The following is a 13,773-nucleotide window of genomic DNA, read 5'->3' on the forward strand; positions in this document are numbered from 1 at the left end:
GGTGGCCTAGTAACTGGTGTGGGAGTCGTAGCATGACTCCTCTAGTGAATTGGACGTCGCGAAAGGTGGGGACAATGCCTCTTCACATGACCCAACTCGCCACACTCAAAACAACCCCTCTTGGAAAATGGGGGCAAGTACTAAAGCGGACCCCCAAGAGCCTGAATAACTACCAGAGGAACCTGGTGCAGATGAACCCTGAACTGAAGGTGCACGAGATGAATTCTGAGCTGGAAGTGCACTGAGAGATGACTGACCCGGTTGAGCACTATATGAACCATGGCTAGCTGATGCGCCATGATGAACTGGATGATCCATCTGAGTGGGCCTATAAGGACGATCCTTGCGGTGGTAGGGCTACCTCCTAAGAAGGTACACATCTGGAACCACCCGAACCACGAGACTTTTTGGCCTCCCTCTCCTCGTGCTCTTGATTATAGACCATCTCTAGATGCCAGCAATATCAACTACCTCGTCGAACTTAGCGCCTGCTACATTCTCCAGCGTCATGACAAAACACAACTGATAGTTGAGGCCATCAATGAACCTCCTAATCCCCTCCCTCTCTATGGAAACCAACCAAACTGTATGATGAGCCATCTTTGAAAACCTCATCTCATACTGGGTCACAAACATGCCCTCCTGACGCAGCTGATCGAACTGCTTGTGCAGCTCCTCCTCGCGGGTCTGTGGCACAAACTTCTCCAAGAAGAGAATGGAGAACTCATGCCATGAAAGTGGTGTTGCACCGACTGGCATGCTCCTCTCTTAAGTCTCCCCCCATCTGAAGGCGGCCCCTGATAGTTGAAAAGTAGTAAAGGAGACTCCACTAGTCTCCAGAATACCCGTCATGTGAAGAATCTGCTGGCACCTATCCAAGAAGTCCTGAGCATCCTCTGACTCAACCCCACTGAATGATGCAGGCTTAAGCCTCCAAACCTCTCTAGCCTTTTCGGCTCCTCATCACTCACAATGGGACCCACCAAGGCCTGAACAACTGTAACCAGCTGGACTGGTGGTACCTCTGATGCTTGAAGTCCCTGCACCACCTGCTCTAGAGTATGGTCGACGGGAGTATGAGTACCTCCCCTTAGCAAGCCTAGTGCAAATACTTAATATCTTGGCCAAACTCTCCTGAAGGCCTGAAATCACAATGAGCACAGTTGGTGCTGGAGCTGGTCCCACCGGCACAACCATATCTGGAATCTGCTTCTGAGCTGGAGCAACTGGTGGATCTACAAGTGCTGCTCTAGCTGGTGTACGAGCTGTACCTTGGCCTCTACCACAGCCCCAGCCCCTCGTTGCTTCAGCTAGTGGTACTAGTGGACGTCCGTTCGATCCGATGGCACGTCTCCTCACCATCTGTGAGAGAATAAAATAACAAAAGTTTAGTTTTCAAAATCAACAAATTCGCATGACAAGAATACAACAAACTGAAGTTTTCCTAAGGGTTCGGCAGCCTCCAGAAATAATTACAAACGTCTCTGTACCGATCTGCAAGACTCTACTAAACCTGCTCAAGACTCGTGAGACCTACATTGTCAATCGATCCACAATCACCCAAATAGCATCAAACTTCCTCAAAGTCCGTGGGATTCCAACTACAAAGTCCATGGTGATACGCTCTCATTTCCACTCCAAAATTTCATGCCTCTTAAGCAATCCGCCCGATCTCCGGTGCTCGTACTTCACCTGTTGACAATTTAGGCATCGAGCTACAAACCACACTATATCTTTCTTCATTCTCCTCCACCAATAGTGTTGCCTCAAGTCCTGGTACATCTTGGCAACACCCGGATGAATGGAATACTGCGAACTATGAGCCTCTTCAAGAATTGACTTGCCGGGTTAGTTGGTTCGAGTTCGGAGTGGTTTTGGAGTAAATTGAGAGACTTAGTCTCTTTTGTGAAGGCTTAAGTTGGGAAAGTTGACCGGATGTTACTTATGTGTAAACGACCACGGATTTGAATTTTGATTGTTCCGTTGTGATTTTGGACTTAGGAGAGCATCCGGAATGTGATTTGGAGGTCTGTGGTAGAATTAGGCATGAATTGACGAAAGTTGGAATTTTGGCAATTTTGGCCGGTACTGGAATTTTTGATATCGGGGTCAGAATGGGATTCTAGAAGTTGGAGTCGGTTCATGGTGTCATTTATGACTTGTGTGTAAAATTTGATGTCATTCGGACGTGATTTGATAGGTTTCGGCGTCGTTTGTGGAATTTGAAAGTTTAGAAGTTCTTAGGCTTGAATCCGGGGGTAATTTGGTGTTTTGATATTGTTTTGAGTGATTCGAAGTCTCGACTAAATTTTTTTGATGTTATGGGATATGTTGGTATGTTTGGTTGAGGTTCCGAGGGCCTCAGGTGAGTTTCGGGTGGTTAACGAAGCATTTTTGGCCTTGAAGAGACTGTTGATAGCTGCTGTATTTTTTCTTCTGGTTTCCTTATATGATTTTTTCTTCTGGTTTCCTCATACGCAATTGCATGAGTACATCCGCGATCGCATAGGCTTATTTGGGGGTCGAGGTGAAGTTCTTCTACGCGATCGCAGAGTTAGGGTAACGATTGCGTATGTGTGTGAGGTAGTGCTTTGCGGATGTGTGGCCAGTATCGCGTTCGCGTAGAAGAAATTGAGCTGAAGAGGAGCTGAGTGATTGCTCTGCACGATCGCGTGAGGCAGGTTGCAATCGCATAGGTTTGTGTGGCATAGGTTCGCGACGCATGGTGATTTTTGCATTGGCATGGAGTAAAAATGTGGGGCAGCCTGTTTGTGCTTCGTGATCGCGAGGCTATTTCTGCGATTGCGAAGAAGAAAATCTGAGCAGACAGTGTAATATTCAAAATCGAGGATTTAAGCCCATTTTTCATATTTTGAGCTAGAGACCACGGATTGGGGCAATTTTTGAAGGCATTTTTAGGGAGTTGATCGGGGTAAGTGTTCCTCACTTGATTTTGGTTAAATTCCATAATTGTATAATGATTTCTATCATCCAAATTGGGAATTGAGTTGAAAAATTGGGGGGGAAATGGAAGAGTTCTTGATAGAGTAATTTGGGTATTTGAGGGACCAAATAAGGTCGAATTTTGATGAAATTGGTATGGGTAGACTCGTGAGTGAATGAGCTTTCTAGTTTTGTGATTTTTGTCGGATTTCGAGACGTGGGCTCGGGGGACGGGTTTGAGTGAATTTCGGGATTTGTTTCCAATGAAGTAATTTTTCTTGTGGAATTAGTCCCTTGGCCTATATTGATTGCATTGTATTGCTTTTGGCTAGATTCGGGACGTTTGGAGCCCGATTCGAGAGGCAAGGGCATCATGGAGTAGGATTTTGGCTTGGTTTGAGGTAAGTAACGCTTCTTAACTTGGTTCTGAGGGTTCGAAACCCTGAACCATGTGTTATGTGATTAGTACTGAGGTGACGTACATGCCAAGTGACAGGCGTGCGGGCGTCACCATGAGAATTGTGGCCTAGGTTATTCCATGGCACCGTTAGTGACTCTATCATGTTGATAACCATGTTTTCATCATTTGATAATGTAGTTGAGCTGTAATCATGCTAGATATAATGTTTAGGCCTTGTGCCGGTATTGTTTGGACCTTTAGGGGTCGTTTCTTGCTATCATCTCACTAGTTTTTGCTTTTATATTCCATACACAGTCATGATCATGCATTTCTATATCATATCTCAGCCAGTCAATTATTGATTCTTCATAGCATTGTTCCGGGATGTTTCCATGACATTGTGAGCCTGTGGCGAGACTGGAGAGGTTAATTGACTGAGTGAGGCTGAAAGCCTGATTATGAGTAACAGTTATAGGGTCGGGCTGCACACCGCAGCAGTTATGTTGTTTATGATAGCGCTTGGGCCTTAGGATCCCCTCCAGAGTCTGCACACCCACAATGAACATGGATGATATTATTGAGGGATGGATATTCCGTGGACATGGATCTTGTCCGAAGTATTGATACCCGGAGATGGATCTTCTCCATAGGGTTGGATTACCCTTGTCCTCGGTACTGAGAAATTATTGTTAGTGATGTGTATATATTCCGGGATGGATCTTCCCCGGACGGGATAGCCATATACAATGTCGAGTGGTTGAGCACTTGAGAGTGGAAGGACATGGTGCATTTCATATATTTTGTGCATTGGCATATAGAGTTTACCTGAGCTTTATATCTCACATTGCTCAGATCTGTATTTATTCTACTGTTTGAGTTGTATAATTGAATTGATAGCATGCCTACTTTTCCTGCACAGTTTACTTATGTTACCTGTTATGGTTAAGTTCGTCACTACCTATTAGTCCATAGTTTAGACTTGTTACTTACTGAGTTGGTGTACTCACGTTACCCCATGCACCTTGTGTGCAAATCCAGGTATCTCTAGCCATGGTAGCGGTTGTTGATTTACTCTGTAGATCATCGGAGATAGCGAGGTAGCTGCTTGGCAATCCGCAGTCCTGCTTTTCTCCTTCTTTGTCTTCCCTTCAGTGTATTTTGGTTATTCTCAGACTCTGCTAGTCTTGCTATTTTCAAAACAATTTTTAGTAGTTGCTCATGACTCAGTGACACCCCGATGTTTGGGGCTTTATTTTCCGCATTTCAAATTTTGAGTTCAACTCTTATTTTCTTTCATGAAATTCTGTTATACATGATGTCTTTTCGCATAGTTTTTAATGAATTATGGTAGTATTGTGGGAGTCGGCTGGCCTAGTTTTATATATAGGCGCCATCACGACAGGTTTGAGTTTAGGGTCGTGACATCTACAATTGGCACACAAATCCGACCCTGCATCCTTAACACCCCATCATCTCCAATAGTAACATCTTTGGCATCACCGTGCTGAGTTGTGTACTCCAGGACAAACAAATGGGGATCATCATAGTGGCGCTCTCTGATGCGGTCATATAAGGAAGATCGAGAAACCACACAAGCTAGAATCCGACTGGGCTCCGAAATATCCAATGTCACAAACTGATTGGCTAAGTCCTGAACATATGATGCAAGTGGTCTCTCACAAACAAGAATAAATGCAAGACTACCCATACTTACCGCCTTCCTACTCAAGGCATCGGCAACTACATTGGCCTTCCCAGGATGATACAAAATAGTAATATCATAGTCCTTTAGCAGCTCCAACCATCTACCCTGTCTCAAATTTAGATCCTTTTGTTTGAACAAGTGTTATAGACTCTAGAGATCCGTAAATGCCTCACAAGACACACCGTAGAGGTAATGCCTCCAAATCTTCAATGCATGAACAATGGCTGCCAACTCCAAATCGTGAACATGATAGTTCTTCTCATAGGATTTCAATTGGTGTGATGCATAAGCAATCAATCTACCCTCCTACACCAAGACACACCCAATATCAATCCGAGAAGCATCACAATTCACTGTATAAGAGCCCGACGCTGAAGGCAAAACTAGAACTGGAGCTAGGGTCAAGGCAGTCTTGAGTTTTTGAAAGCTCTCTTCACATTCATCTGACCACTTGAATGGAGCACCTTTTAGGTCAATTGAGTCAAAGGCACCGCAATAGACGAGAAATCTTTCACAAAGAGACGATAATATCCGGCCAAGCCGAGAAAGCTCCGAATCTCAGTAGCTGAAGATGGTCTGGGCCAACTCTGAACTGCCTCTATCTTCCTCAGATCCAAATTAATCCCCTCACTGGACACCACGTGCCCCAAGAATGCCACAGAACTAAGCCAGAGCTCACACTTGGAGAATTTGGCATAAAGTTTCTCCTCCCTCTGCCGTTGTAGTACAATCCTCAAATTCTAGGCATGCTCTTCCTGGCTACGTGAGTACACCATGATATCATCAATGAATACCATGACAAACAAATCAAGACAAGGCTGAAATACACTATTCATCAGATGCATAAATGTTGTTGGAGCATTGGTCAGCCCAAAAGACATCACAAGGAACTCATAATGACCATATCGGGCCCTGAATGTTGTTTTTAGAATATCCGAGTCCCGAATCTTCAGCTGGTGATACCCAGACCTCAAATCATTCTTAGAGAATACTCTCGCTCCCTGAAGCTGGTCAAATAAACGATCGATACGCAGTGAAGGATACTTGTTCTTAATTGTAACTTTGTTCAGCTATCTATAGTCGATACACATCCATATAGTACCATCCTTCTTTTTTCACAAACAGAACTGGTGCACGTTAAGGCAACACATTACGCCTAATAAACCCCTTATCAAGAAGTTCCTGAAAGGCTCTTTCAATTCTTTCAACTCAACTGGTTCCATACAATACGGAGGAATAAAAATGGGCCGATTACCCCGCACCAAGTCAATACCGAAGTTAATATTCTTGTCGGGTGGCATACCTGGCAAATCTGCAGGAAACACATACGGGAAGTCCCGCACCACCGGAACAGAATCAATAGTAGGAGTATCTGCATCAAATTTTCTCAAAAAGGCCAAATATGCTGAGGGCTCAACTTGCCCATTTTTTCGAACCTCATAACACCCTTCATAAGCGAAACTCTGAGTAATACCTTTACGTGATTTTAAGGTGTAAATTAGGAATTTTGGACTAGGGATTTGAAATAAGAATTGGGGATTGGAGTGATGAGTTTATGTCAGAATTTGGTAAATTTGGTATGGTTAGACTCATGGTTGAATGGGTGGTCGGATTTTGTAACATTTGTCGGATTCCGAGATGTGGGCCCCACATTGACTTTTGAGTTGACTTTTTAGCTTTTAATTTGGGAACTTAGCATTTTTATATGGAATTGATTCATATATCTTGTGTTGATTGTATCAAACTATTTGTGGCTAGATTTGAGGCGTTTGGAGGGATTTGTACGACTTGAGATAAGTAACACTTCTAAATTTGGTTCTGAGGGTATGAATCCCTAAAATTTCGTGCTATGTGATTGGTGTTGAGGTGACGTGCATGCTAAGTGATGGGCTTGTGGGCATGTACCATAGTAACTATGATTTTGTCAATTCCATGAAATCATGTAGCTACATTATATGAACATTATTACTGTATTCTATGCGTTAGAGCACTTGAGTTGTGATTTATGCTAGAAATTATGTTTAGGCTATGTGCTGGTATTATTGAGACCCACAGTGGTCGCCCTTTGCTGTTGATATTATTTTCTTAATTGTAGTTATGTACTCAGTCGCATTCATCATTTCATATCATATCTCAGTCTTTATTATCATACATTGTCACATCATGTATCATTGATTTGGGCTGCTTAGCATGAGTGTTGTGAGCCCGAGAGACTGGAGAGATTGATGACTGAGTGAGGCCGAGGGCCTGTTTGTGAGTGATATTTATGGGATCGGGCTGCACGCCACTACAGGCTTTATTGATTTATGCCAGGATTTGGCTTATTATAGTGCTTGGGCTGGATCAGCCCCTCCGGAGTCTGCACATCCACAGTGAGCACAGTTGCTATTGATTCATGCCAGAATTTGGCTTATTATTTACATTTGGGTTGGTCCTTCCCTTGTTGTTGATTCACGATAGGACCGGGCTATGCCGCAGTAAGATTTATTACATTTGGGTTGGATCTACCTTTTGCTTGATCTGCCTTGTACAGTACTGAGTGATTGAATGTGATGAGTGAGAATTGAGACAGAGCTTGAGTACTCAGAGGGTGAGTATGCGAGGCTTTCATTGTGTTGCATCACATACGATATAAATATCGGCATGTAGATATAAAGATGTCATATTTCTCATATCATTCAGACTTGACATATTTTACTTGTTCTAAGTTTAATTGTAAAACCTGGAAGCATATCCACATTCCAATACTGATACCTGCAAATTATCAGATTCTCTGAGATATTTCTGTCATATGTTTTGTAAATTTGCATACTGTTTAATTATGTATTTGGACCGTATTGTTTGGACTCGTTGCTGCTTTTAGTCCAAAGGTTTGACTTGTTACTAATTGAGTTAGTTTTACTCATATGACACCATGCACTTCGTGTGCAGATCCAGGTGTTTCTGGGCATGGTGGTTGTTAATCTTGGAGTTTCAGCCGTTTGGAGATTATCAAGGTAGTTGGCTTGGAGTCCGCATGCCTTGACTATCCTTCGCTATCTTTCAGTTTTACTTATTCTATTCTACTTTCTTAGACAGTGTATCAGACTATGTTATTGTATAGACTCTCATGTACTCAGTGACAACCGGGTTTTGAAAAACTCTATATTAGGCTGTGACATTTTCATCCAGTTTTATGATACTTTTACTTAAGCTTTTTTCGTATATTTTAAATTTCAAGATGTTGGTATGTATGAGTTGTCGGCTTGCCTAGTATCATGTTAGGCGCCATCATGGCACTTGGGATTTTTGATCGTGACAGTCCAAGCAGTGTTTAGAGGTGCATCTGCTCGAATAATATTTGCTTCGGAGACTTGAGGTAGAGTTGCTAGTATTCGCAGACTTTGAAGTCCCCTTCCATTTACTGTTTATCTCATTCAAAGAGTTGTATTTATTTCGAACTATACTTGTGGACTTCTAGTTGCTCATGTACTGGCAACACCAGAGTTCTGGGATTGAGTTGGACCGTGTTATGTTATGTGTTTATTTCATGTATTTCAGCTTTAATCATCGTTAATAATTGTCATTATTCCATTTTAAACTGTTTAATTATAAAATCGGTTAACTAATGTTGGCTTGCCTAGCAAGTGGACGTTAGTGCCATCATGGTCATGAGGATGGGATTCCGGGTCGTGACACTTTCCTCCTCTTTATTTCTCCTTATTGTTAAAAGTTTAAAAAAGTTTGAACTTATAATCCTGACACATAATAATTGTACGCGATCAAGCAAACCTATCAAATAACTTTGTCTATCGAGAAAAACTAGCATGGTTAGGTTTCCCCCCTTTAAAGCTATTTTGGATATACTTACTATAAATATAGTTATTTCATTAACTACTTACTAAAATCATAGAGTAAATTCCTTGAATAATCACCTAATTTAAAAAAAATATTAAAGTCGCATTTGTTTTTTTAGGACAATAATATCAATCAACTATTACTTTTTGACTCAAAAATTAAATACCACACATTTAGCATGTCATGACATATTTAAGCACAAATTTGGTAATCCTAAGAAAGTAATGAAGAAGACAAAGTGAAAGTTCTTAATTTGGTGTTATTTCACTAAATTTGTGAATACGAATCGTTTGTGTTGGTATTTGGAGGTTTTATATTAAATTCATTATTCATTTGGAGCAGATTTGGGGTGTTTTGATCGAAATTGAAGTTGCAATTTCGAAGAACACTTTATTGAACTACACAGAAAATTATACCAATCAAATAGACTTTGATGAACTTGACATAACCGGGCATTTATTTCAAAGCTTCTATCAATGACACATTAATAGAGAGACCTTTCATTATTTGAATGAACTTCTCGAATTGATTCACCATTTTGTTTGGCAAGTCTTTGAGAGTAGGGAGGTGGAGGCTTAGGCATGGGTGCCTTAGCCTTATGCACTACCAGCTCTGGTATGACAATAATATGTTCTCTAGATGGGTCCACCTCTTCTTAGGTCTCCTCTACACTATCATCAATATCAATCCGAACCTCATCACGCGCTTGAACATTATTACTTGGGACTTCCTCCTCTTGATTGGTTATCATCCACAAGTTGCCTTTTATTTAAGGTGGGTGCATTCCCACCTCTTACACTTTTTTGTGATAACTGCCATAGCATATCCCGTGTTATTACCACCCTTTGGGTTTACTACCATATCACTTGGTAGTGTACGCTTAGGACGAATATTAAGAGCTTGAGAGATTTTCCCCATTTGAACTTCAAGATTACGGATTGATGTGGTATGTGTGTCACGACCCAAGTTCTCCCTCCGTGAATTGTCATGACGGCACCTAGTCTCTACGACTAGGTAAGCCTAACAATTCGCGGAAATGAAACAAAGATACGAAAACTAACAATTAATAGGTAAATATAATAAAGAAGTTTAAAATGCCGCTCGGCATATACAAGAAAATACTCTCAAACTGAACATAAGCACACCCAAAACCCGGAATCTCATGAATCACAAGCTACAGAAGTACATAGTGTTTCTAGCTCTAGAAATCTATCAACGAAGAAAATACAGGAAGTCTATAACTGAAGGAGGAATAGAGAGGGACTTCTAGGTCTGCGGACGTGGCCGATATACCTCGAAGTCTCTAAGATCGCGTCGCCTCACTGGAAGTATGGCTGAGCAGAAGCACCTGGATCTGTACACGAAAAACATGTGCAGGAAAGGGCATGAGTACACCATAACGGTACCCAGTAAGTATCAATCCTAACCTCGATCGACTAATGATGAGACCACGTCAGGGCCCAACTGGTTTATACATATAATAAGATAAAATTGTATGAAATATCACAGTAGAGTTAAAAGTGCAAACAGTCAATGAAAAATGAAATCACAGGAAGAAATAACTCAGTACTCAAAGATAGCAAGAGGGGATCTCCCGGGATAGCGTCCCGTAATCCCAAACGTAAATGTACAGAGGATATCTTGGGATACCGTCCCGTAGTCCAAAAATGTGGTGGGGGATCTCTCGGAATACAATTCCGTAGTCCCAAAGTAAATATCCAGTACAGGGGGATCTCCCGGGATACCGTCCCGTAGTCCCAAACATAAACATACAGGGGATCTCCCAGAATACCATTATGTAGTCCCAAAATAAATACACAACTCATTCAATATACACAACAATTCCAGCTAGGAAAAATCTACAGTGCTAATCAAGTTTGTAGCAAAGAAGACAGGTAATTCTTACTCTAAACATGCTACACAGAATCCAGGTAAGTAGTTAAAGCAGATAAGACAGTTAAGCCACGTAAGCATGCTTTCCTAAGCTAGACAGGAGGCTACATATACTAGTATTTCTCAATTAAAGGAAAACATGGATATTTAATTAATGAAAATGGGGTTTTTCAATAATTAGCACGTGTGCGCACTCGTCACCTCACGTACACGACATTCATATAACAACAGTACAAAAACCCTAAGGGAGTTTCGCCACACAAGTTTAGGCAAGCCACTTACCTCGAACCACGCACAAAATCAATCCAAAATCACATTTTTGCCACGAGTATCCAACTCCGAGTGGCCTAAATCTAATCAAATCAATTACATAACGTAAATATAGCTACAAGCAACTAGTTTAGCTAGTAAATTTACAGCTATGGTAGGAAAATAAGGAAACGCCCAAAAATCCTCCCCGGGCCCACGTCTTGGAATCCGGTAAAAATCACAAATTATGAGCACCCATTCACTCACCATTTCACTCGTACAAAATCATCCCAATCTGACGTCAAATTCCTATCCAAACCTCAGATTTTCAATTGGGGAACTTTTTCCCCCATTTTCAAAATTCCACCCTCAAATTCTTTACTTAGATGAGGAAAACAACAATAGATTAATGAATTAGGATCAAATTAGAGTTAGAATTCGTTACCCAATAGTTCTCCTTCAAAATCCCTCAAGAAATCCCCTCCCACCGAGCTCCAAATCAAATTTTGTGTTATGAAATTTCAAACCCTCAAAATCCTCTTTTCTGCCCAGCGATTTCCGCATCTGCGCTCATGGGGCCGCATCTGTGGTCCCGCACCTACGGAAAAGCATTGCAGGTGCGAAAGTCACTTATCCGGGCTGGGGCCGCATCTACGGTCACTGGGCCGCATCTGCAGTCACTAGGCCGCATTTGTGGTCCCTCATCTGCGGTCCCCCAATCGTACCTGCGGTTCCTGCTGCCTTGATCCATTTCCACTTCTGCGGCTACCCATCCACTTCTGCGGCACCGCACCTACGGTCCAAAATCCGCAGGTGCGAAAATAACAGGTGCAGCAACTTCAGAAAATGCCTAAGTCCCAAACCAAATCCGTTAAGCATCCAAAACTCACCCGAGGCCTACAGAACCTCAACAAAACATACCAACCAATCCTAAAACTTCATACGAACATAGTTGAGCCCTCAAATCACATCAAACAACGCTAAAAGTACGAATCACCCTTCAATCAAAACATAATGAACTTGAAATCTAACAATTCTACAACCGATGCCGAAACCAACCAACCATGTCACATTCACCCCAAATTTTGCACACAAGTCACATTCAACACTACAGACCTACTCCAACTTCCGAAATCGGATTCCGACCCCGATATCAAAATTCCACCATTGGCCCGAAACTCCAAAAATTCAACTTTCGCCATTTCAAGACTAAATGAGCTACAAACCTCCAAAACACCTTCCGGACACTCCCCTAAGCCCAAAATCACCCAACGGAATTGACGGAATTCCATTCCAGAGCTGTCTTTACACTGTTCCGACTACGGTCCAAATTCTAAGACTTAAACTCTCCTTTAGGGACTATGTGCCCCCAAAACACTCTGAAATTCAAAATGAACCATCCCGGCAAATCATAATTGCAGAAAAAGACATGAGGAAAGCAGTTAATAGGGGATCAGGGAGTTGATTCTCAAACGAACGGCTGGGTCGTTACAATGTGAGGCAAGTTGGGAATCCGAATCCGCATTCTTCTCCATCATTTGCTTGAACATATGCTCAATATGGCTCATTTCATTGTTTGAAGAACTCGAACCATGTGACGAGGTAAGGAGGTGGGTTTCTAGGTTGTTGGTACATTGGGGGCCTTTGAAAACCCGATCTACGGTTTTCATGATTGTTATTGTTTTCCAAATTTTCTTGATTATTGCCTCGCCAATTTTCTTGGTTATTGTTGTTGTGCCAATTCCCTTTATTCTTAGAACCCTAATTGCCTCGGTTATTTTTAGAACATGATTGATTTTGATTGGAGCCTAAGAAATTGCTTTGTTGCCCTTGATAATTATTCACAAATTGTACCTCTCGTTATTTCTCTTGGTAGGAATCATCTTGATCAAAGCTATTATCATCTTGTGCATAAATCTCCACTCAAGATTGATATTGTGGACCCTTGGTCCTCTTCTTATTGACCAAAACATTTACGCCCTTCAGAGAATGAACTTGCTTAGGAGCTTGTACCTGATTAAGTTCAGTCTTAGCAAGTTGGTTCATAGTTGTTCTCAATTCGACATTGGCTTGCCCAAGTTCTTGCAACTCTTTATAAAGATGAATCATGTTGGGTTCACCTTGTGAACATTAGCTCGGGATTTCCAAGGCGAACAAGTTTCCGCCATCTCATCAAGAATCTCACATGCCTCCGCTAAAGGTGTGGTCATAATGTAACGATCCGGCCGGTCTTTTTGAGTATTTTGCCCTGATTACTTATTTATTTCCTCAACTATGTTGTATTATGGTTATGTGATTTTCCGGGGGTTTTTGGCTTTGGTTTCGGGTGAGTTTCAGAGTGAAATGGGACACATAGTCCTTAAGTTGGAGATTTAAGTTAAAAGAGTTAACCATAGTTTGACTTTTGTGTAGAAGACTCCCGAATGGAGTTTTGATAGTTCCAATAGCTCTGTATGAAGATTTTAGACTTAGGAGCGTGTCCAGACGTGGTTTTGGATGTCCGTAGGTTGTTTCGGCATGAATTGGCAAAAGTTAGAAAACTTAAGGTTTCGAAAGTTTGACCGGAAGTTTGACTTTATTGATATCAGGGTCGGATCCCAATTTCGGAAGTTGGAATAGGTCCATAATGTCATTTATGACTTGTGTGGAAAATTTGAAATCAATCGGAGTTGTTTTGGTGTGAATCGGCACTAGTTTCGGAATTCGGAAGTTCATAGTTCATAGGCTTGAATTTGGGCTGTGATTC

Source organism: Nicotiana attenuata, chromosome 9, assembly GCF_001879085.1.
Source record: "Nicotiana attenuata strain UT chromosome 9, NIATTr2, whole genome shotgun sequence".
In the NCBI taxonomy this organism is placed as follows: Eukaryota; Viridiplantae; Streptophyta; class Magnoliopsida; order Solanales; family Solanaceae; genus Nicotiana; species Nicotiana attenuata.